The sequence below is a fragment of the Schistocerca nitens genome, chromosome 2 (assembly GCF_023898315.1).
Source record: "Schistocerca nitens isolate TAMUIC-IGC-003100 chromosome 2, iqSchNite1.1, whole genome shotgun sequence".
Classification (NCBI taxonomy): Eukaryota; Metazoa; Arthropoda; class Insecta; order Orthoptera; family Acrididae; genus Schistocerca; species Schistocerca nitens.
Window position 1 is genome coordinate 939,966,601 of NC_064615.1, and position 19,661 is coordinate 939,986,261.

General features: G+C 47.5%; 28 non-coding genes across 28 annotated transcripts; 2 read left to right on the forward strand and 26 right to left on the reverse strand.

Moving 5' to 3' along the window:
• Positions 1-206: 206 nt before the first annotated feature.
• Trnat-cgu (transfer RNA threonine (anticodon CGU)) lies at positions 207-281 on the reverse strand. The gene has a single exon. It is a non-coding gene; the product is annotated as a tRNA-Thr (tRNA).
• Positions 282-507: 226 nt separating this feature from the next.
• On the reverse strand, positions 508-582 carry Trnat-cgu (transfer RNA threonine (anticodon CGU)). Its single transcript has one exon. It is a non-coding gene; the product is annotated as a tRNA-Thr (tRNA).
• Positions 583-808: 226 nt separating this feature from the next.
• On the reverse strand, positions 809-883 carry Trnat-cgu (transfer RNA threonine (anticodon CGU)). The gene has a single exon. It is a non-coding gene; the product is annotated as a tRNA-Thr (tRNA).
• Positions 884-1,109: 226 nt separating this feature from the next.
• On the reverse strand, positions 1,110-1,184 carry Trnat-cgu (transfer RNA threonine (anticodon CGU)). The gene has a single exon. It is a non-coding gene; the product is annotated as a tRNA-Thr (tRNA).
• Positions 1,185-1,410: 226 nt separating this feature from the next.
• Positions 1,411-1,485, reverse strand: Trnat-cgu (transfer RNA threonine (anticodon CGU)). The gene has a single exon. It is a non-coding gene; the product is annotated as a tRNA-Thr (tRNA).
• A 226-nt stretch (positions 1,486-1,711) lies between these two features.
• Trnat-cgu (transfer RNA threonine (anticodon CGU)) lies at positions 1,712-1,786 on the reverse strand. The gene has a single exon. It is a non-coding gene; the product is annotated as a tRNA-Thr (tRNA).
• A 226-nt stretch (positions 1,787-2,012) lies between these two features.
• Trnat-cgu (transfer RNA threonine (anticodon CGU)) lies at positions 2,013-2,087 on the reverse strand. Its single transcript has one exon. It is a non-coding gene; the product is annotated as a tRNA-Thr (tRNA).
• Positions 2,088-2,313: 226 nt separating this feature from the next.
• On the reverse strand, positions 2,314-2,388 carry Trnat-cgu (transfer RNA threonine (anticodon CGU)). The gene has a single exon. It is a non-coding gene; the product is annotated as a tRNA-Thr (tRNA).
• Positions 2,389-2,614: 226 nt separating this feature from the next.
• On the reverse strand, positions 2,615-2,689 carry Trnat-cgu (transfer RNA threonine (anticodon CGU)). The gene has a single exon. It is a non-coding gene; the product is annotated as a tRNA-Thr (tRNA).
• A 226-nt stretch (positions 2,690-2,915) lies between these two features.
• Trnat-cgu (transfer RNA threonine (anticodon CGU)) lies at positions 2,916-2,990 on the reverse strand. Its single transcript has one exon. It is a non-coding gene; the product is annotated as a tRNA-Thr (tRNA).
• Positions 2,991-3,216: 226 nt separating this feature from the next.
• Positions 3,217-3,291, reverse strand: Trnat-cgu (transfer RNA threonine (anticodon CGU)). The gene has a single exon. It is a non-coding gene; the product is annotated as a tRNA-Thr (tRNA).
• Positions 3,292-3,517: 226 nt separating this feature from the next.
• Positions 3,518-3,592, reverse strand: Trnat-cgu (transfer RNA threonine (anticodon CGU)). Its single transcript has one exon. It is a non-coding gene; the product is annotated as a tRNA-Thr (tRNA).
• A 226-nt stretch (positions 3,593-3,818) lies between these two features.
• Positions 3,819-3,893, reverse strand: Trnat-cgu (transfer RNA threonine (anticodon CGU)). The gene has a single exon. It is a non-coding gene; the product is annotated as a tRNA-Thr (tRNA).
• Positions 3,894-4,119: 226 nt separating this feature from the next.
• Trnat-cgu (transfer RNA threonine (anticodon CGU)) lies at positions 4,120-4,194 on the reverse strand. Its single transcript has one exon. It is a non-coding gene; the product is annotated as a tRNA-Thr (tRNA).
• A 226-nt stretch (positions 4,195-4,420) lies between these two features.
• On the reverse strand, positions 4,421-4,495 carry Trnat-cgu (transfer RNA threonine (anticodon CGU)). The gene has a single exon. It is a non-coding gene; the product is annotated as a tRNA-Thr (tRNA).
• Positions 4,496-4,721: 226 nt separating this feature from the next.
• Positions 4,722-4,796, reverse strand: Trnat-cgu (transfer RNA threonine (anticodon CGU)). The gene has a single exon. It is a non-coding gene; the product is annotated as a tRNA-Thr (tRNA).
• Positions 4,797-5,022: 226 nt separating this feature from the next.
• On the reverse strand, positions 5,023-5,097 carry Trnat-cgu (transfer RNA threonine (anticodon CGU)). Its single transcript has one exon. It is a non-coding gene; the product is annotated as a tRNA-Thr (tRNA).
• Positions 5,098-5,323: 226 nt separating this feature from the next.
• Trnat-cgu (transfer RNA threonine (anticodon CGU)) lies at positions 5,324-5,398 on the reverse strand. The gene has a single exon. It is a non-coding gene; the product is annotated as a tRNA-Thr (tRNA).
• Positions 5,399-5,624: 226 nt separating this feature from the next.
• On the reverse strand, positions 5,625-5,699 carry Trnat-cgu (transfer RNA threonine (anticodon CGU)). The gene has a single exon. It is a non-coding gene; the product is annotated as a tRNA-Thr (tRNA).
• A 226-nt stretch (positions 5,700-5,925) lies between these two features.
• Positions 5,926-6,000, reverse strand: Trnat-cgu (transfer RNA threonine (anticodon CGU)). Its single transcript has one exon. It is a non-coding gene; the product is annotated as a tRNA-Thr (tRNA).
• Positions 6,001-6,226: 226 nt separating this feature from the next.
• On the reverse strand, positions 6,227-6,301 carry Trnat-cgu (transfer RNA threonine (anticodon CGU)). The gene has a single exon. It is a non-coding gene; the product is annotated as a tRNA-Thr (tRNA).
• Positions 6,302-6,527: 226 nt separating this feature from the next.
• On the reverse strand, positions 6,528-6,602 carry Trnat-cgu (transfer RNA threonine (anticodon CGU)). The gene has a single exon. It is a non-coding gene; the product is annotated as a tRNA-Thr (tRNA).
• A 226-nt stretch (positions 6,603-6,828) lies between these two features.
• Trnat-cgu (transfer RNA threonine (anticodon CGU)) lies at positions 6,829-6,903 on the reverse strand. Its single transcript has one exon. It is a non-coding gene; the product is annotated as a tRNA-Thr (tRNA).
• A 226-nt stretch (positions 6,904-7,129) lies between these two features.
• On the reverse strand, positions 7,130-7,204 carry Trnat-cgu (transfer RNA threonine (anticodon CGU)). The gene has a single exon. It is a non-coding gene; the product is annotated as a tRNA-Thr (tRNA).
• Positions 7,205-7,430: 226 nt separating this feature from the next.
• Trnat-cgu (transfer RNA threonine (anticodon CGU)) lies at positions 7,431-7,505 on the reverse strand. The gene has a single exon. It is a non-coding gene; the product is annotated as a tRNA-Thr (tRNA).
• Positions 7,506-7,731: 226 nt separating this feature from the next.
• Trnat-cgu (transfer RNA threonine (anticodon CGU)) lies at positions 7,732-7,806 on the reverse strand. The gene has a single exon. It is a non-coding gene; the product is annotated as a tRNA-Thr (tRNA).
• Positions 7,807-7,952: 146 nt separating this feature from the next.
• Positions 7,953-8,027, forward strand: Trnat-cgu (transfer RNA threonine (anticodon CGU)). The gene has a single exon. It is a non-coding gene; the product is annotated as a tRNA-Thr (tRNA).
• A 226-nt stretch (positions 8,028-8,253) lies between these two features.
• Positions 8,254-8,328, forward strand: Trnat-cgu (transfer RNA threonine (anticodon CGU)). The gene has a single exon. It is a non-coding gene; the product is annotated as a tRNA-Thr (tRNA).
• The last annotated feature ends 11,333 nt before the right edge of the window (positions 8,329-19,661 follow it).

Consider the following 19,661-nt stretch of genomic DNA (forward strand, 5'->3'; position numbering starts at 1 on the left):
TTTAATTAGAATAATTTCTCTCGTATTTAGTTACGTAATTAATTAGAGTTTGGATATGGTTACTAACATGTAACGGTAGTACAGAGCTCGTGCTTTATCCGATTAAATACATAGAACGTACAAATAAGGCCTCAAATTCTGGAATTTGGAAAACTGTGAGATGTAGACAATTGGAGAGTTGAAACTTCCTGGCAGATTAAAACTGTGTGCCCGACCGAGACTCGAACTCGGGACCTTTGCCTTACGCGGGCAAGTGCTCTACCAACTGAGCTACCGAAGCACGACTCACGCCCGGTACTCACAGCTTTACTTCTGCCAGTACCTCGTCTCCAACCTTCCAAACTTTACAGAAGCTCTCCTGCGAACCTTGCAGAACTAGCACTCCTGAAAGAAAGGATATTGCGGAGACATGGCTTAGCCACAGCCTGTGGGATGTTTCCAGAATGAGATTTTCACTCTGCAGCGGAGTGTGCGCTGATATGAAACTTCCTGGCAGATTAAAACTGTGTGCCCGACCGAGACTCGAACTCGGGACCTTTGCCTTACGCGGGCAAGTGCTCTACCAACTGAGCTACCGAAGCACGACTCACGCCCGGTACTCACAGCTTTACTTCTGCCAGTACCTCGTCTCCAACCTTCCAAACTTTACAGAAGCTCTCCTGCGAACCTTGCAGAACTAGCACTCCTGAAAGAAAGGATATTGCGGAGACATGGCTTAGCCACAGCCTGTGGGATGTTTCCAGAATGAGATTTTCACTCTGCAGCGGAGTGTGCGCTGATATGAAACTTCCTGGCAGATTAAAACTGTGTGCCCGACCGAGACTCGAACTCGGGACCTTTGCCTTACGCGGGCAAGTGCTCTACCAACTGAGCTACCGAAGCACGACTCACGCCCGGTACTCACAGCTTTACTTCTGCCAGTACCTCGTCTCCAACCTTCCAAACTTTACAGAAGCTCTCCTGCGAACCTTGCAGAACTAGCACTCCTGAAAGAAAGGATATTGCGGAGACATGGCTTAGCCACAGCCTGTGGGATGTTTCCAGAATGAGATTTTCACTCTGCAGCGGAGTGTGCGCTGATATGAAACTTCCTGGCAGATTAAAACTGTGTGCCCGACCGAGACTCGAACTCGGGACCTTTGCCTTACGCGGGCAAGTGCTCTACCAACTGAGCTACCGAAGCACGACTCACGCCCGGTACTCACAGCTTTACTTCTGCCAGTACCTCGTCTCCAACCTTCCAAACTTTACAGAAGCTCTCCTGCGAACCTTGCAGAACTAGCACTCCTGAAAGAAAGGATATTGCGGAGACATGGCTTAGCCACAGCCTGTGGGATGTTTCCAGAATGAGATTTTCACTCTGCAGCGGAGTGTGCGCTGATATGAAACTTCCTGGCAGATTAAAACTGTGTGCCCGACCGAGACTCGAACTCGGGACCTTTGCCTTACGCGGGCAAGTGCTCTACCAACTGAGCTACCGAAGCACGACTCACGCCCGGTACTCACAGCTTTACTTCTGCCAGTACCTCGTCTCCAACCTTCCAAACTTTACAGAAGCTCTCCTGCGAACCTTGCAGAACTAGCACTCCTGAAAGAAAGGATATTGCGGAGACATGGCTTAGCCACAGCCTGTGGGATGTTTCCAGAATGAGATTTTCACTCTGCAGCGGAGTGTGCGCTGATATGAAACTTCCTGGCAGATTAAAACTGTGTGCCCGACCGAGACTCGAACTCGGGGCCTTTGCCTTACGCGGGCAAGTGCTCTACCAACTGAGCTACCGAAGCACGACTCACGCCCGGTACTCACAGCTTTACTTCTGCCAGTACCTCGTCTCCAACCTTCCAAACTTTACAGAAGCTCTCCTGCGAACCTTGCAGAACTAGCACTCCTGAAAGAAAGGATATTGCGGAGACATGGCTTAGCCACAGCCTGTGGGATGTTTCCAGAATGAGATTTTCACTCTGCAGCGGAGTGTGCGCTGATATGAAACTTCCTGGCAGATTAAAACTGTGTGCCCGACCGAGACTCGAACTCGGGGCCTTTGCCTTACGCGGGCAAGTGCTCTACCAACTGAGCTACCGAAGCACGACTCACGCCCGGTACTCACAGCTTTACTTCTGCCAGTACCTCGTCTCCAACCTTCCAAACTTTACAGAAGCTCTCCTGCGAACCTTGCAGAACTAGCACTCCTGAAAGAAAGGATATTGCGGAGACATGGCTTAGCCACAGCCTGTGGGATGTTTCCAGAATGAGATTTTCACTCTGCAGCGGAGTGTGCGCTGATATGAAACTTCCTGGCAGATTAAAACTGTGTGCCCGACCGAGACTCGAACTCGGGACCTTTGCCTTACGCGGGCAAGTGCTCTACCAACTGAGCTACCGAAGCACGACTCACGCCCGGTACTCACAGCTTTACTTCTGCCAGTACCTCGTCTCCAACCTTCCAAACTTTACAGAAGCTCTCCTGCGAACCTTGCAGAACTAGCACTCCTGAAAGAAAGGATATTGCGGAGACATGGCTTAGCCACAGCCTGTGGGATGTTTCCAGAATGAGATTTTCACTCTGCAGCGGAGTGTGCGCTGATATGAAACTTCCTGGCAGATTAAAACTGTGTGCCCGACCGAGACTCGAACTCGGGACCTTTGCCTTACGCGGGCAAGTGCTCTACCAACTGAGCTACCGAAGCACGACTCACGCCCGGTACTCACAGCTTTACTTCTGCCAGTACCTCGTCTCCAACCTTCCAAACTTTACAGAAGCTCTCCTGCGAACCTTGCAGAACTAGCACTCCTGAAAGAAAGGATATTGCGGAGACATGGCTTAGCCACAGCCTGTGGGATGTTTCCAGAATGAGATTTTCACTCTGCAGCGGAGTGTGCGCTGATATGAAACTTCCTGGCAGATTAAAACTGTGTGCCCGACCGAGACTCGAACTCGGGGCCTTTGCCTTACGCGGGCAAGTGCTCTACCAACTGAGCTACCGAAGCACGACTCACGCCCGGTACTCACAGCTTTACTTCTGCCAGTACCTCGTCTCCAACCTTCCAAACTTTACAGAAGCTCTCCTGCGAACCTTGCAGAACTAGCACTCCTGAAAGAAAGGATATTGCGGAGACATGGCTTAGCCACAGCCTGTGGGATGTTTCCAGAATGAGATTTTCACTCTGCAGCGGAGTGTGCGCTGATATGAAACTTCCTGGCAGATTAAAACTGTGTGCCCGACCGAGACTCGAACTCGGGACCTTTGCCTTACGCGGGCAAGTGCTCTACCAACTGAGCTACCGAAGCACGACTCACGCCCGGTACTCACAGCTTTACTTCTGCCAGTACCTCGTCTCCAACCTTCCAAACTTTACAGAAGCTCTCCTGCGAACCTTGCAGAACTAGCACTCCTGAAAGAAAGGATATTGCGGAGACATGGCTTAGCCACAGCCTGTGGGATGTTTCCAGAATGAGATTTTCACTCTGCAGCGGAGTGTGCGCTGATATGAAACTTCCTGGCAGATTAAAACTGTGTGCCCGACCGAGACTCGAACTCGGGACCTTTGCCTTACGCGGGCAAGTGCTCTACCAACTGAGCTACCGAAGCACGACTCACGCCCGGTACTCACAGCTTTACTTCTGCCAGTACCTCGTCTCCAACCTTCCAAACTTTACAGAAGCTCTCCTGCGAACCTTGCAGAACTAGCACTCCTGAAAGAAAGGATATTGCGGAGACATGGCTTAGCCACAGCCTGTGGGATGTTTCCAGAATGAGATTTTCACTCTGCAGCGGAGTGTGCGCTGATATGAAACTTCCTGGCAGATTAAAACTGTGTGCCCGACCGAGACTCGAACTCGGGACCTTTGCCTTACGCGGGCAAGTGCTCTACCAACTGAGCTACCGAAGCACGACTCACGCCCGGTACTCACAGCTTTACTTCTGCCAGTACCTCGTCTCCAACCTTCCAAACTTTACAGAAGCTCTCCTGCGAACCTTGCAGAACTAGCACTCCTGAAAGAAAGGATATTGCGGAGACATGGCTTAGCCACAGCCTGTGGGATGTTTCCAGAATGAGATTTTCACTCTGCAGCGGAGTGTGCGCTGATATGAAACTTCCTGGCAGATTAAAACTGTGTGCCCGACCGAGACTCGAACTCGGGACCTTTGCCTTACGCGGGCAAGTGCTCTACCAACTGAGCTACCGAAGCACGACTCACGCCCGGTACTCACAGCTTTACTTCTGCCAGTACCTCGTCTCCAACCTTCCAAACTTTACAGAAGCTCTCCTGCGAACCTTGCAGAACTAGCACTCCTAAAAGAAAGGATATTGCGGAGACATGGCTTAGCCACAGCCTGTGGGATGTTTCCAGAATGAGATTTTCACTCTGCAGCGGAGTGTGCGCTGATATGAAACTTCCTGGCAGATTAAAACTGTGTGCCCGACCGAGACTCGAACTCGGGGCCTTTGCCTTACGCGGGCAAGTGCTCTACCAACTGAGCTACCGAAGCACGACTCACGCCCGGTACTCACAGCTTTACTTCTGCCAGTACCTCGTCTCCAACCTTCCAAACTTTACAGAAGCTCTCCTGCGAACCTTGCAGAACTAGCACTCCTGAAAGAAAGGATATTGCGGAGACATGGCTTAGCCACAGCCTGTGGGATGTATCCAGAATGAGATTTTCACTCTGCAGCGGAGTGTGCGCTGATATGAAACTTCCTGGCAGATTAAAACTGTGTGCCCGACCGAGACTCGAACTCGGGACCTTTGCCTTACGCGGGCAAGTGCTCTACCAACTGAGCTACCGAAGCACGACTCACGCCCGGTACTCACAGCTTTACTTCTGCCAGTACCTCGTCTCCAACCTTCCAAACTTTACAGAAGCTCTCCTGCGAACCTTGCAGAACTAGCACTCCTGAAAGAAAGGATATTGCGGAGACATGGCTTAGCCACAGCCTGTGGGATGTTTCCAGAATGAGATTTTCACTCTGCAGCGGAGTGTGCGCTGATATGAAACTTCCTGGCAGATTAAAACTGTGTGCCCGACCGAGACTCGAACTCGGGACCTTTGCCTTACGCGGGCAAGTGCTCTACCAACTGAGCTACCGAAGCACGACTCACGCCCGGTACTCACAGCTTTACTTCTGCCAGTACCTCGTCTCCAACCTTCCAAACTTTACAGAAGCTCTCCTGCGAACCTTGCAGAACTAGCACTCCTGAAAGAAAGGATATTGCGGAGACATGGCTTAGCCACAGCCTGTGGGATGTTTCCAGAATGAGATTTTCACTCTGCAGCGGAGTGTGCGCTGATATGAAACTTCCTGGCAGATTAAAACTGTGTGCCCGACCGAGACTCGAACTCGGGACCTTTGCCTTACGCGGGCAAGTGCTCTACCAACTGAGCTACCGAAGCACGACTCACGCCCGGTACTCACAGCTTTACTTCTGCCAGTACCTCGTCTCCAACCTTCCAAACTTTACGGAAGCTCTCCTGCGAACCTTGCAGAACTAGCACTCCTGAAAGAAAGGATATTGCGGAGACATGGCTTAGCCACAGCCTGTGGGATGTTTCCAGAATGAGATTTTCACTCTGCAGCGGAGTGTGCGCTGATATGAAACTTCCTGGCAGATTAAAACTGTGTGCCCGACCGAGACTCGAACTCGGGACCTTTGCCTTACGCGGGCAAGTGCTCTACCAACTGAGCTACCGAAGCACGACTCACGCCCGGTACTCACAGCTTTACTTCTGCCAGTACCTCGTCTCCAACCTTCCAAACTTTACAGAAGCTCTCCTGCGAACCTTGCAGAACTAGCACTCCTGAAAGAAAGGATATTGCGGAGACATGGCTTAGCCACAGCCTGTGGGATGTTTCCAGAATGAGATTTTCACTCTGCAGCGGAGTGTGCGCTGATATGAAACTTCCTGGCAGATTAAAACTGTGTGCCCGACCGAGACTCGAACTCGGGGCCTTTGCCTTACGCGGGCAAGTGCTCTACCAACTGAGCTACCGAAGCACGACTCACGCCCGGTACTCACAGCTTTACTTCTGCCAGTACCTCGTCTCCAACCTTCCAAACTTTACAGAAGCTCTCCTGCGAACCTTGCAGAACTAGCACTCCTGAAAGAAAGGATATTGCGGAGACATGGCTTAGCCACAGCCTGTGGGATGTATCCAGAATGAGATTTTCACTCTGCAGCGGAGTGTGCGCTGATATGAAACTTCCTGGCAGATTAAAACTGTGTGCCCGACCGAGACTCGAACTCGGGACCTTTGCCTTACGCGGGCAAGTGCTCTACCAACTGAGCTACCGAAGCACGACTCACGCCCGGTACTCACAGCTTTACTTCTGCCAGTACCTCGTCTCCAACCTTCCAAACTTTACAGAAGCTCTCCTGCGAACCTTGCAGAACTAGCACTCCTGAAAGAAAGGATATTGCGGAGACATGGCTTAGCCACAGCCTGTGGGATGTTTCCAGAATGAGATTTTCACTCTGCAGCGGAGTGTGCGCTGATATGAAACTTCCTGGCAGATTAAAACTGTGTGCCCGACCGAGACTCGAACTCGGGACCTTTGCCTTACGCGGGCAAGTGCTCTACCAACTGAGCTACCGAAGCACGACTCACGCCCGGTACTCACAGCTTTACTTCTGCCAGTACCTCGTCTCCAACCTTCCAAACTTTACAGAAGCTCTCCTGCGAACCTTGCAGAACTAGCACTCCTGAAAGAAAGGATATTGCGGAGACATGGCTTAGCCACAGCCTGTGGGATGTTTCCAGAATGAGATTTTCACTCTGCAGCGGAGTGTGCGCTGATATGAAACTTCCTGGCAGATTAAAACTGTGTGCCCGACCGAGACTCGAACTCGGGACCTTTGCCTTACGCGGGCAAGTGCTCTACCAACTGAGCTACCGAAGCACGACTCACGCCCGGTACTCACAGCTTTACTTCTGCCAGTACCTCGTCTCCAACCTTCCAAACTTTACAGAAGCTCTCCTGCGAACCTTGCAGAACTAGCACTCCTGAAAGAAAGGATATTGCGGAGACATGGCTTAGCCACAGCCTGTGGGATGTTTCCAGAATGAGATTTTCACTCTGCAGCGGAGTGTGCGCTGATATGAAACTTCCTGGCAGATTAAAACTGTGTGCCCGACCGAGACTCGAACTCGGGACCTTTGCCTTACGCGGGCAAGTGCTCTACCAACTGAGCTACCGAAGCACGACTCACGCCCGGTACTCACAGCTTTACTTCTGCCAGTACCTCGTCTCCAACCTTCCAAACTTTACAGAAGCTCTCCTGCGAACCTTGCAGAACTAGCACTCCTGAAAGAAAGGATATTGCGGAGACATGGCTTAGCCACAGCCTGTGGGATGTTTCCAGAATGAGATTTTCACTCTGCAGCGGAGTGTGCGCTGATATGAAACTTCCTGGCAGATTAAAACTGTGTGCCCGACCGAGACTCGAACTCGGGGCCTTTGCCTTACGCGGGCAAGTGCTCTACCAACTGAGCTACCGAAGCACGACTCACGCCCGGTACTCACAGCTTTACTTCTGCCAGTACTTCGTCTCCAACCTTCCAAACTTTACAGAAGCTCTCCTGCGAACCTTGCAGAACTAGCACTCCTGAAAGAAAGGACATTGCGGAGACATGGCTTAGCCACAGCCTGTGGGATGTTTCCAGAATGAGATTTTCACTCTGCAGCGGAGTGTGCGCTGATATGAAACTTCCTAGCAGATTAAAACTGTGTGCCCGACCGAGACTCGAACTCGGGACCTTTGCCTTACGCGGGCAAGTGCTCTACCAACTGAGCTACCGAAGCACGACTCACGCCCGGTACTCACAGCTTTACTTCTGCCAGTACCTCGTCTCCAACCTTCCAAACTTCGCAGGAGAGCTTCTGTAAAGTTTGGAAGGTTGGAGACGAGGTACTGGCAGAAGTAAAGCTGTGAGTACCGGGCGTGAGTCGTGCTTCGGTAGCTCAGTTGGTAGAGCACTTGCCCGCGTAAGGCAAAGGTCCCGAGTTCGAGTCTCGGTCGGGCACACAGTTTTAATCTGCCCGGAAGTTTCATATCAGCGCACACTCCGCTGCAGAGTGAAAATCTCATTCTGGAAACATCCCACAGGCTGTGGCTAAGCCATGTCTCCGCAATATCCTTTCTTTCAGGAGTGCTAGTTCTGCAAGGTTCGCAGGAGAGCTTCTGTAAAGTTTGGTAGGTTGGAGACGAGGTACTGGCAGAAGTAAAGCTGTGAGTACCGGGCGTGAGTCGTGCTTCGGTAGCTCAGTTGGTAGAGCACTTGCCCGCGTAAGGCAAAGGTCCCGAGTTCGAGTCTCGGTCGGGCACACAGTTTTAATCTGCCAGGAAGTTTCATATCAGCGCACACTCCGCTGCAGAGTGAAAATCTCATTCTGGAATTGGAGAGTTAATTAGAAATGTAATTACAAAGAATATTAATTACAGAGGAAGACATAAAAATAAATAACAAATGAAAATACATCGCTTGGTAATAACTTTTAAGCTGTTTCTCAGGATAGTGAGGTCTAAGGTTACTGGATTTTTAGATTACAATTATGTTAATTACAAGCATTGATTTCTCATGCTAACATCTCTGCAGTCTCTAGTTATTTGTTTCTAAGGAATTATTACTTCAGTTTCTTGATTAGTTACTTAATTTAGTATATGTACATAATTTTATCATTGACAAAAGTCCACCGGTAATTACGACAACGCACTTCCTTCCAGAACATTCCCCACGGCTTCGTAATGAATATCAAGTTTTTTATCAACATACAAGGCCTTAGGAAGCACTAAATTGTCTGATAACCTAGCTGGATGCATATAAAAAAGGGTGGTATCGGACATTTCATATGAGTCCTGGGGAAGGCCGTACCGTTATAACGTGACAATGGCTAATACTGTGCAGGAAACCTGTTGGCATTCAAAACTTACAGTCGTCTTGGAATGGATAGGTAAAGGTCCCGTATGATTTTCTAGGGAATCTTACACAATTCTTCCGGCAAAACAGTGGCGAGTTCAGGTAATGATGATGGAGATGTATAGCGATCAAGCATCATTCTTTCCAAAGTAGACCACAAATGAGTAGGTAGGCTGTGAGAGTTCTGGGACATCAAAGAACGCTGCCACTATCTCCATCCCCCTCTATTGTTCTAGAACAAAGCGCTATTGTTCTCTATTCCCCTATAGTTCTCTAGTCCTGTTGTCCTGGAACAAAGAGCTATTGTATTTTAATCCCCCCTCTTAAGTGTTTTTTTCATTTCCTCCCACTTGTGTTTCCCATCTCTCGAGTAAATGGTACCATCTCCCAATGCCAACCCTGTGACATAGGCCAATTTCTGGATGTATAAGATGATGGGAACGTGAATAAATGGCAGAAAATTCAAAATTTTGTGGGAGAATCAAAATAATGTTAAAGGTTTTCCCCCAACTCCTATCACTTCACTGTAGAAGTATAGCTATTGTCGTAAGTATAAATTGGCCGGATATTCAAATTTCCAAGATAGAGCATTGTCCTGCTGGAAATCAAACTGGCTGAGTGGAATACTGGTGTGCTCAGCACTGTTGTCAGATTTCCTGTGGTTTTCCCTTACATCACTCACCTGAGACAAAGGATGTTGTTTCCCTTTCAGGACCAAGCCTATCTGTTAGACAAAAGATGCCTGTCTCAGCCTGTGGCTACATAAACATGTTTTTCACTTTACTCTATCAGCGACATGAAAAAAAAACGCATAACTTGTTTTCCTGATGCTGTTTTCCAGTCATACAAGTAGGAACCTATAGTTACGATTGCCGTATCACTTGTTGTAAGTATAGAATTCAAGATTGCCACTAGGTTCTCCCTGCCCCAAGTTAAAATTCAGCTGTCCAAAGTTTAAAAAATGTCACTCTGATGTCACCCTAAGATTGGACCTCCCAACTTATACTATGTTGAGAGCCCAAATTCCATGGTGCCAAAGTTCATAATCGCCACATCAGTCGCAAAGTCTGACACCAGCCAGTTGTAGCACATTACTGCTGGCAACGAAGGGTTGGACAGGGCTGTGCCATCGGCCACTGGACTGTATAAGACATACGTTGAGGCGACAAAAGTCATGAGATAGTGATATGCATGTATACAGATGGCAGTGCATTGGTGAAACTGTCATTTGTACTCAGGTGATTCATGTGAAAGCAAGCCAGCCAAATACAGTATTTTTAGAAGAGTAAACTGTTATCACCAGGGCACAGCACACAGTGAGCCAGTGACGAGTTGTTGAACACAATACTGCTAAACTTACCTGCAGTCCATGATATCACCCACATGTAAACAATTTCTGAGGAGAACAGAGCAACCCAGCCAAATACTGGCGTGCCGTGTTGCACTCACCCGACTGCTAATGGCTCGGCTCACACCCACCACGGAGCCAGTTAACATTGCCAGCCAGCCTGTGGAAGGTTACCATGACCACGGGCGATCAGCGTGGAGTGATACTTCGTTTTGCTAGCGATGTTGGATGTACTCACAGTATGGTACATACACACAACAGATGTGTAAAGTCCTCTGCTCTTTTGGTTTCTAAAATAAGTATTTTACTGCCAACAATGAATTTTGCGTTTAAAACAATGCATATACAAGTAGTACTTAAATCAATGCATTTAGTACCCATCACTAAAGACAAAATGCTACTTGCTAGGAACTCTTCAATCCTATCATAAATCTGAGCTGATAGTTCGTATTTAGCTCATGTAGTGTCATCTTGGAAATGTATAGAACACCTACAGATGTCTGGAACAAGATACTTGAAATCATCATCATCATCATCAAAGAGCAGTTGAACACTTAAATGGTAACATGGGTGAAAAATCACCTTTCTTGTGAAGTAACAACATGCTTAGTATGTTGACCATCACGGTATGTCCATTTTTCAGTATTGTAAGTTCAGCCATTATTAAAATATGTATATCAGTTGCATCATTATTTCTGAGCAGAAAATATTTGGGTGAAAAAGCACCCATGTTAGCATTAGTGTGAGTTTGTATTTGTATTTCTGAGCATCATCTTCTTGAGAATTCAATCTTATTTCAGAATTAGCTTTGTGAATATGGATTACATTATTATTAATGGGAAGAAATATTCAGATGACTAGTTACAGAAACTTGTGAAAGAATTTCCTACTGGGTGACAGGGAACGTTGCAGTAATGTAGTCATGCGTGATCGTATAAATACACTAGTGGCCATTGAAATAACTACACCACGAAGATGACGTTCTACAGACGCGAAATTTAACCAACAGGAAGAAGATGCTGTGATATGCAAATGATTAGCTTTTCAGAGCATTCACACAAGGTTGGCGCCAGTGGCGGCACCTACAACGTGCTGACATGAGGAAAGTTTCCAACCGATTTCTCATACACAAACAGCAGTTGACCGGCGTTGCCTGGTGAAACATTGTTGTGATGCCTCGTGTAAGGAGGAGAAATGCGTACCATCACGCTTCCGACTTTTATAAAGGTCGGATTGTAGCCTATCGCGATTGCGCTTTATCGTATCGCGACATTGCTGCTCGCGTTGGTCGAGATCTAATGATTGTTAGAAGAATATGGAATCGGTGGGTTCAGGAGGGTAATACGGAACGCCGTGCTGGATGCCAACGGCCTCGTACCACTAGCAGTCGAGATGACAGGCATCTTATCCGCATGGCTGTAACGGATCGTGCAGCCACGTTTCGATCCCTAATTCAACAGATGGGGACGTTTGAAAGACAACAACCATCTGCACGAACAGTTCGATGACGTTTGCAGCAGCATGGACTATCAGCTCGGAGACCATGGCTGCGGTTACCCTTGACGCTGCATCACAGACAGGAGCGCCTGCGATGGTGTACTCAACGACGAACCTGGGTGCACGAATGGCAAAACGTCATTTTTTCCGGATGAATCCAGGTTCTGTTTACAACATCATGATGGTCGCATGTTGGTTTGGCGACATCGCGGTGAACGCACATTTGAAGTGTGTATTCGTCATGGCCATACTGGCGTATCATCCGGCGTGATGGTATGAGGTGCCATTGGTTACACGTCTCGGTCACTTCTTGTTCGCATTGACGGCACTTTGAACAGTGGACGTTACATTTCAGATGTGTTACGACCCGTGGCTCTACCCTTCATTCGATCCCTGCGAAACCCTACATTTCAGGAGGATAATGCACGACCGCATGTTGCAGGTCCTGTACGGGCCTTTCTGGATACAGAAAATGTTCGACTGCTGCCCTGGGCAGCACATTCTCCAGATCTCTCACCGACTGAAAACGGCTGGTCAATGGTGGCCGAGCAACTGGCTCATCATTATACGCCAGTCACTACTCTTGATGAACTGTGGTATCGTGTTGAAGCTGCATGGGAAGCTGTACCTGTACACGCCATCCAAGCTCTGTTTGACTTAATGCCCAGGCGTATCAAGGCCGTTATTACGGTCAGAGGTGGTTGTTCTGGGCACTAATTTCTCAGGATCTATGCACCCAAATTGCGTGAAAATGTAATCACATGTCAATTCTAGTATAATATATTTGTCCAATGAATACCCGTTCATCATCTGCATTTCATCTTGGTGTAGCAGTTTTAATGGCCAGTAGTGTAATTTATTTACAAAGCATAACACAAAGACATGCCCACATTCGATCATAGTACAGAATGCACTGAAATCTTCGTTCCGTCCGCAGATATACCTCTCCTCACTTGTCAGTGAAGCATGTCACTATTGATATCCCCTCCCAGTGTGGAGCACTGAAGGGAAGATGTGAACTGCATTGCCGTTTGGCTGGACAGGCGTGCACACGTGTGCGTGACCAGCTGTGTGGTGGCTGGTGGCACTGCATGGCACAGATCGTTTCTCCAAGCCGTGTCATCTGATGTGCTAGTGCTGAGACCTTGTAGGGGAGCAGGTGGCGTGGACGGCGCCTCGTGCTCCCGTACCTGGACACGTGTTGCTCTTCTGTGGGTGTAGGGAGCGGCAAGAGTGGGGTCGTCTCTGAAGTAAGGTCCCCCACGTCTTGAGGCAGGGGTGTAAGCGGCAGTCGAGAGAGGACCTACGAGCAGCTGACAGTGCGGATGCCATTTGTTGAAAGGTTGGATGGTATGAAGGCACAATCAATGCCTCATGGAGTCTTGCTCCTTGTTCTCACGTCACGTAACCTTTTCGATACAAACAACTAAGACACAGTAACATATTCCATCAAAGTGCGAGCAATGTACGACCATTAACTTTGAGCATAGCTTGTTATCATCAATAAGGGGTGGCTGTATGCCATTTCTCTATAGCTCAACAACTCAACGCAATAATGAAACTTTCTGGCAGATTAAAACTGTGTGCCGGACCGAGACTCGAACTCGCGACTCGGGACTCGAACTTGGGTAGCTCAAATGGTAGAGCACTTGCCCGCGCACGGCAAATGTTCCCAGCTGGAGTCTCGGTCCGGTACACAGTTTTAACCTGCCAGAAAATTTCATATCAGCGCACTCTCTGCTGCAGAGTGAAAATTTCATTCTGGAAACATCCCCCCAGGCTGTGGCAAAACCATGTGTCCGCAATAACCTTTTTTTCCAGGAGTCTAGTCCAGCAAGGTTCACAGGAGAGCTTCTGTGAAGTTTGGAAGGTAGGAGACGAGGTAATGGCGGAAGTAAAGCTGTGAGGACGGCTCGCGTGTCGTGCGTTGGTATCTCAGATGGTAGCCGGCACGGTAGCTCAGCGTGTTCGGACAGAGAGTTAGCTACTCTCTGCAGTTAAAAACTGAGTGAACGGATCAACGAAGAACCTAAATGGGTGTCATCGGACGTCCGCCCCGAACAAATTCAACGAACAATATAGAACAAAATGAGATACAAAAAATGGTAGAGCACTTGCCTGCGAAAGGCAAAGGTCCCGAGTTCGAGTCTCGGTCCGGCACAGAGTTTTAATCTCCCAGAAAATTTTGTATCAGCGCACACTCCGCTGCAGAGTGAAAATTCCGTTCTGGCAACATAATAACGTTTATCCCAAAACCTCATGCTATCAGTGAGATATGCTAGCTAATAATTTAATAAAAGATGAACTGAGGCTGGATCTGTTGGTAGAAATACTGGACATAATGATATTGCTCGAAACAGATTGATTTTAACTTTGCTAGAAATCCCTATTATTTTTCAAAAATGCACAATGCATGCATACGGTAGCCATATACAAATAACTCATGGAATAACTGGCCAGCGTCTATCAGAAAAGACAAATTTGGTAGTATTTTGTGTGGACATAACATTTACACCCAGCAGCGATGCTAAATACTAAAGTTTATCAGTGCAATAAATTCTCGAAAACCTAGATTATGCATGAGCTTTATCATTCCCAGGGAATCTAAATTTTATAGCTGTCAATGCTATTCCAACTAAATCAATTCAAGTTCATAACAACATAAATACGTTAAAACAAATCTTTACAACACTCAGCTGCAGTGATTTACAATAGGAACTGAAGTCACTCAAGTTAGATCTCATCACTAACTAAACTGCCTCTAAAGACTGAAATCAGAGTTCTGAGAATTACAAGTTATCAAACGCACCCAAGATTGTTGTTATTCCCTGCTACACAAAAGTAACTTTCGCGATTTACACACTGCCAATAACATTATCGTAAACCACTTAAGTTGACCGTCTCCGACGACACCCAAACGGAAATATCTCACCAATACTCCAGACGCAAGTCGACAGCATAACACCAAAGACCTCTATCCCGCACGCTTATTTAAAGGTTCGATCACATGACTACTCCCCGATACAGTGCACGTACTTTCATCCTGACCACTATTCATAAAGATTACACAAAAATACGTATAATAAAACATATAGAAAATTTTGCGCTCAGTTTGAGACCTCTTAATAAAATTATTTACGTATTATTTTAAACAAATCTGAAACATATAAATCACCCCATCTGGCACTCGAGCTGGAACACTAATTTGACCTATTTTGTAAATGCCAACTATAATTAAATATACACCGAAAGCTATTGGAATGTTAAAGAAGGAAACTCATGCTGATGAGGTCATTTGCGTATCTGTCGAGGATCCCATAGTTATGACACTATTTACGTAAATGAACTAAATTGTTTACAACATTTTTGCATATTTGTTTGGTTAGGAAAATAATCTGTTCCTTGTCTTGATGGCAATATCCTCTTCCGTGCGTTGCATCATAAGTGTGACTTTCGTGATGGGTTCCTCTGTTACAATTTATTATAAACAATATTAGTAATGATGTTGATTACTTTAACTACTAAAGCTTCGAACACAGATTTACAACGTGGTGATAACTAGTAATGGTTCAAAATGGTTCAAATGGCATTCGAACCTGCGATCGTAGCGGTCGCGTGGCTCCAGACTGTAGCGCCTAGAACCGCTCGGCCACTTCGGCCGGCAACTAGTCATGGGATAGCTATGAGCACATATACTGATGGCGGTAGTATCTCGTACACGTATCCTTTAGGACAGTGGAGCGAAATTTGGTGTTAAAGGGCTATGACTGCAGGCTATCAACGCGAGTGCCTTTGTTAATATAACGACGTCCCCAGAGTCGCGGTTCCTGGGCTCGTGACCATATCCGTTAGACTCCAGACGATTGGAATAACATGACCTGGTCAGATGAACCCCGATTTTCGTTAGTAAGAGCTGTAATAGGTTTCGAGCGTGGCGTCGACCCCACAAAGCCACGGACGCAAGTTGTCAACAAGGCACTGTTCAAGCTATGGTGGCTCCATAATGATCTTGGCTATGTTTATATGGAATGGACTGCGTTCTGGCTATGCTCAGCTCGTAGGAGACCATTGTAGTCTCTCATGGATTTTCCAAACAATTATGGAAATTTTATGGATGACAGTGCGCCATGTCAGCAGGCCACAGTAGATCGTGATTGGTTTGAAAAACATTCTGGACAGTTCCAACGACTGATTTGGCCACACAGATCGTCCAGCGTGAATTCTATCGAACATTTATGGGACATAGTTGAGAGGTCAGTCCGGACACAAAATCCTGCACTGGCAGCTTCTTCGCAGTTATGGATGGCTATCGAGGCAACTTGGCGCAATATTTCTGCAGGGGACTTCCAGTAACTCGTCGAGTCAATGCCACGTCGCGCTGCTGCACTATGCTAGGCAAAAGGAGGTCCGACGCGATATTAGGCGATACCCCATGACTTTTCTCACCTCAGTCTATGTTCAATGAGCTCGTCTTATTGCCAAGGTTCCAAAGCTGTCATTGGTTTCTTTATGTCATACTTATAAGTGATTTTAGGTGGCTCTGAGTACTATGGCACTTAACATCTGTGGTCATCAGTCCCCTAGAACTTAGAACTACTTAAACCTAACTAACCTAAGGACATCACACACATCCATGCCCGAGGCAGGATTCGAACCTGCGACCGTAGCGGTCACGCGGTTCCAGACTGAAGCGCCTAGAACCTGATTTTAGGTTTTTTCATTAAAATTATATTAGTGACAAGTCTTAGCTCGTTCCGCGACCATGCCGCTGAAACACACTCCTCTTTCCGCCCAGGAAAGCACTGAGGACTGCTGGGCCTCGTAGCTTTCTAGCCGCCGTTACCTGCATTCGTCTCACCTGTCACAGTACATCTGACAATTGACAGCCCCAACAAACTTTCCCACCGCCCCACAGCCGACCTGTCAAATTCAGTCCGCCCTGCGGCTGTCGAACCAGCTGCTTTTTAAGTTACAGATATTAGCGAGGAGAGTGTACACGTGGTCTAGATGTCAGATGCGTGCTGAGTCGCATGTCGGCATGTCTTCGTTACGAGCTGTGAGGCACACATCGTTATCAAGGAGTTTGATGGTGATGTTGTCTGAGTTGAAGTCACAGAGATTGAGCCAAATGGTGACAAGGTGTCGTGTGTCAGGGTTAGCCAACTGCACTCTGGGTAGCGGTTGGTAGGCGTTGTCAGTGGTTAATCGAAGCGGCCATTGGTTTCTTATTAATCAGAATGTCAAACGCATATGTGTCTCCTGCAGGAACTTTGAAGGGCCCTGTGTATCGGGTCTGTAGTGCGAGCCAGATTATGTTGTAGCGTGAGATGTTTGTAGTTTGAGAGCATTTCATGTATGTAGATCCTGAGTGCCGAATGAGGAACAGGGGAATGGGTTGCCACATGGATATGTCTAATGTGGTCCTCCACTTCCTGAACTACAGCAGGTAGTAGGTCCGTTTACTCATAGATGTGCGCGAGGACAACAGGAACAGCTAGGAGGACCAGTGATTCACCAAATAATATTTCATCGACGGACGCTTGCAAGTCCTCCTCGAAGACCATTCGGACGTCAAGTAGAACCCCAGATAGTGCATTGATCCGCAATCTGCCTTGACACGTAAGAGCTGCTGTGAGAATCGATGCCTCCACTCAACTAACCCATCACTCTGGGGGTGATAAGCTGTAGTACAGTTACGTTTGATTCCACAGAGCCTAAACAGACGGGCGAAGACTGCTGATTCAGACTGGTGGCCTTCCTCTGTAGTAATCTTATCTTGGCTGCCGAACACCCAACACAAGGCTCTGTCACTGAGAGAAGGTATTTGTATCCGACTCCAGAATGGATCCAATGAGCTCAATGTGTAAATGATGGCAGTGGGCTTTGGGGATTTCAAACTGACCTAACTGTGGCTGCACATGTCTTCTAACTTAACTCCATTGGCACAGTAATGATGCCTGTGCCAAGATGCAGCAATCCCACTTGATGTTGGGCCACACAAAGCGTTCCATTGTAAGGTGAGCTGTGGGTCTGATGCTGGGGAGAGAAACCCCATGGGAGTGGTCAGAGGTTTCTCATCACATTGTTTGTAGCACCAATGGGTGGATTTTGTTGAGACAGAGGTTACAGAAGATGAGTGTTTCAGATCCCACAACGGCGTGTCATTCGATTCGTTGGCCAGTAGTGACATTGCACATCGGTTCTGCTACGCTTGCATCGTTGTGCTGGTTGGTCGCTAGCTTCTCGTATTCAGAATGACGCAAGATGGTGCTGACTCGTGATAAGTTTTGGTGATGAGATTGTCCGCTACATGTAGGTGGTGTATATCTGTTGTATACTGAGTAATAAGGTACAACTGTCAGTAGCATCGTGGGTTGATCTCCTTTGACTGGGGTCATTTGTCACTGATGAGTGCTTTATGATCTGTAAAGATTATACCATGACAACTTTCAATATCTTCGTAGAAGTACCTCACAGCTTCATATACAGCGAGAAGTTCTCAGGCAGATGATGACCATTTTGATTGAGAGGATGGATTTTTTTGTGAGGAGAATTGTAGGGGCTGTGCCTCTCCGGCCACTAGCTGTTGAAGTATGGCAACAAAGGTGGAGTCACTTGCGTCTGTTGTGACAGTGAGTTGTGCATCTGGAACAGGATGGTCCAACGTTATAGTGTGTGCTAGGCAGTCTTTGGCAGGTCTGAATATGTCTTTCAAATGGCTCTGAGCACTATGGGACTCAACTGCTGTGGTCATAAGTCCCCTAGAACTTAGAACTACTTAAACCTAACTAACCTAAGGACAGCACACAACACCCAGCCATCATGAGGCAGAGAAAATCCCTGACCCCGCCGGGAATCGAACCCGGGAACCCGGGCGTTGGAAGCGAGAACGCTACCGCACGACCACGAGATGCGGGCGAATATGTCTTTCATTTTGCGGTCCACGCAGTTTTCCTTTACCGTGTTTGTTAGATTAGCACTTGCTTGTACAGTCACTGCTTGTGGCTGGTGGTACCGGTAAAAGATCAAAATTCCTACGAAACGACAGAATTCATGATAATTCTGCAGAGTGAGAACTGCCTTACACTCTCAGCCCAATCTGGGATTGGGTTGATTCCGGTATCGCTAACTAGGTGTGCGAGGAAGGTAACTTTCGCTTTCTGTAACTGAGATTTGTCGTAGCATGGAAAGATATTCGAAGATAGTCGCGGTTTTCATGATATCATCTTCGTGCATTGGAAGCGACTGCGTGAAGTATTGTATACTGGGTACTGGGTAGCTGTCATGAACCATATAAATGTTGACAACCCTGCAGTCGCCGCAGAGTTTGAAAGTTTCATCATTTTGTTTTTTGTAATGATTTGGTGGTGATACCCACAGGATGTCATACAGGCGAAAAATGTCTGCCTGTAATATTTTGTCAACCTCCACTTCAGCGGCGCATATGTTAGCTAAGGCCAGTTGGTGGGCTATGTGGTCTACAGCGGGTTGTTAGGATACAATGCATCATGCTGTTTCATATCACACCAGCTTGCATCAACATGACGAGGTGTGACATACATCTGAGATGCATGCAACAAGGCAGAGGAGATGCATGCAGCAAGGCAGAGTGTGCAGTACTAAGTTAAATGTTGCTGTCTGTGTTCAGTGTGATGGATGCACTTCTGCTGGGAGTGTGGGTAGTGTGTTGCAGTCGGTTGGCAAGAGTGGGGTCACGTGTGCTTCCTCACATTCTCAGCTCAGTGTCCTCCAAAATGTGCTCTCTGGAACTGATGTCGTAGATATGCAGGCAGCATCCCCAAGCATGCGGTCGAGGGGACATGTGCTTGAGTCATAGTGGCTGTAGATGAGTTTACATCTGTGCCTGAGCTGAGATGCCTATAGTGGCCCACATTT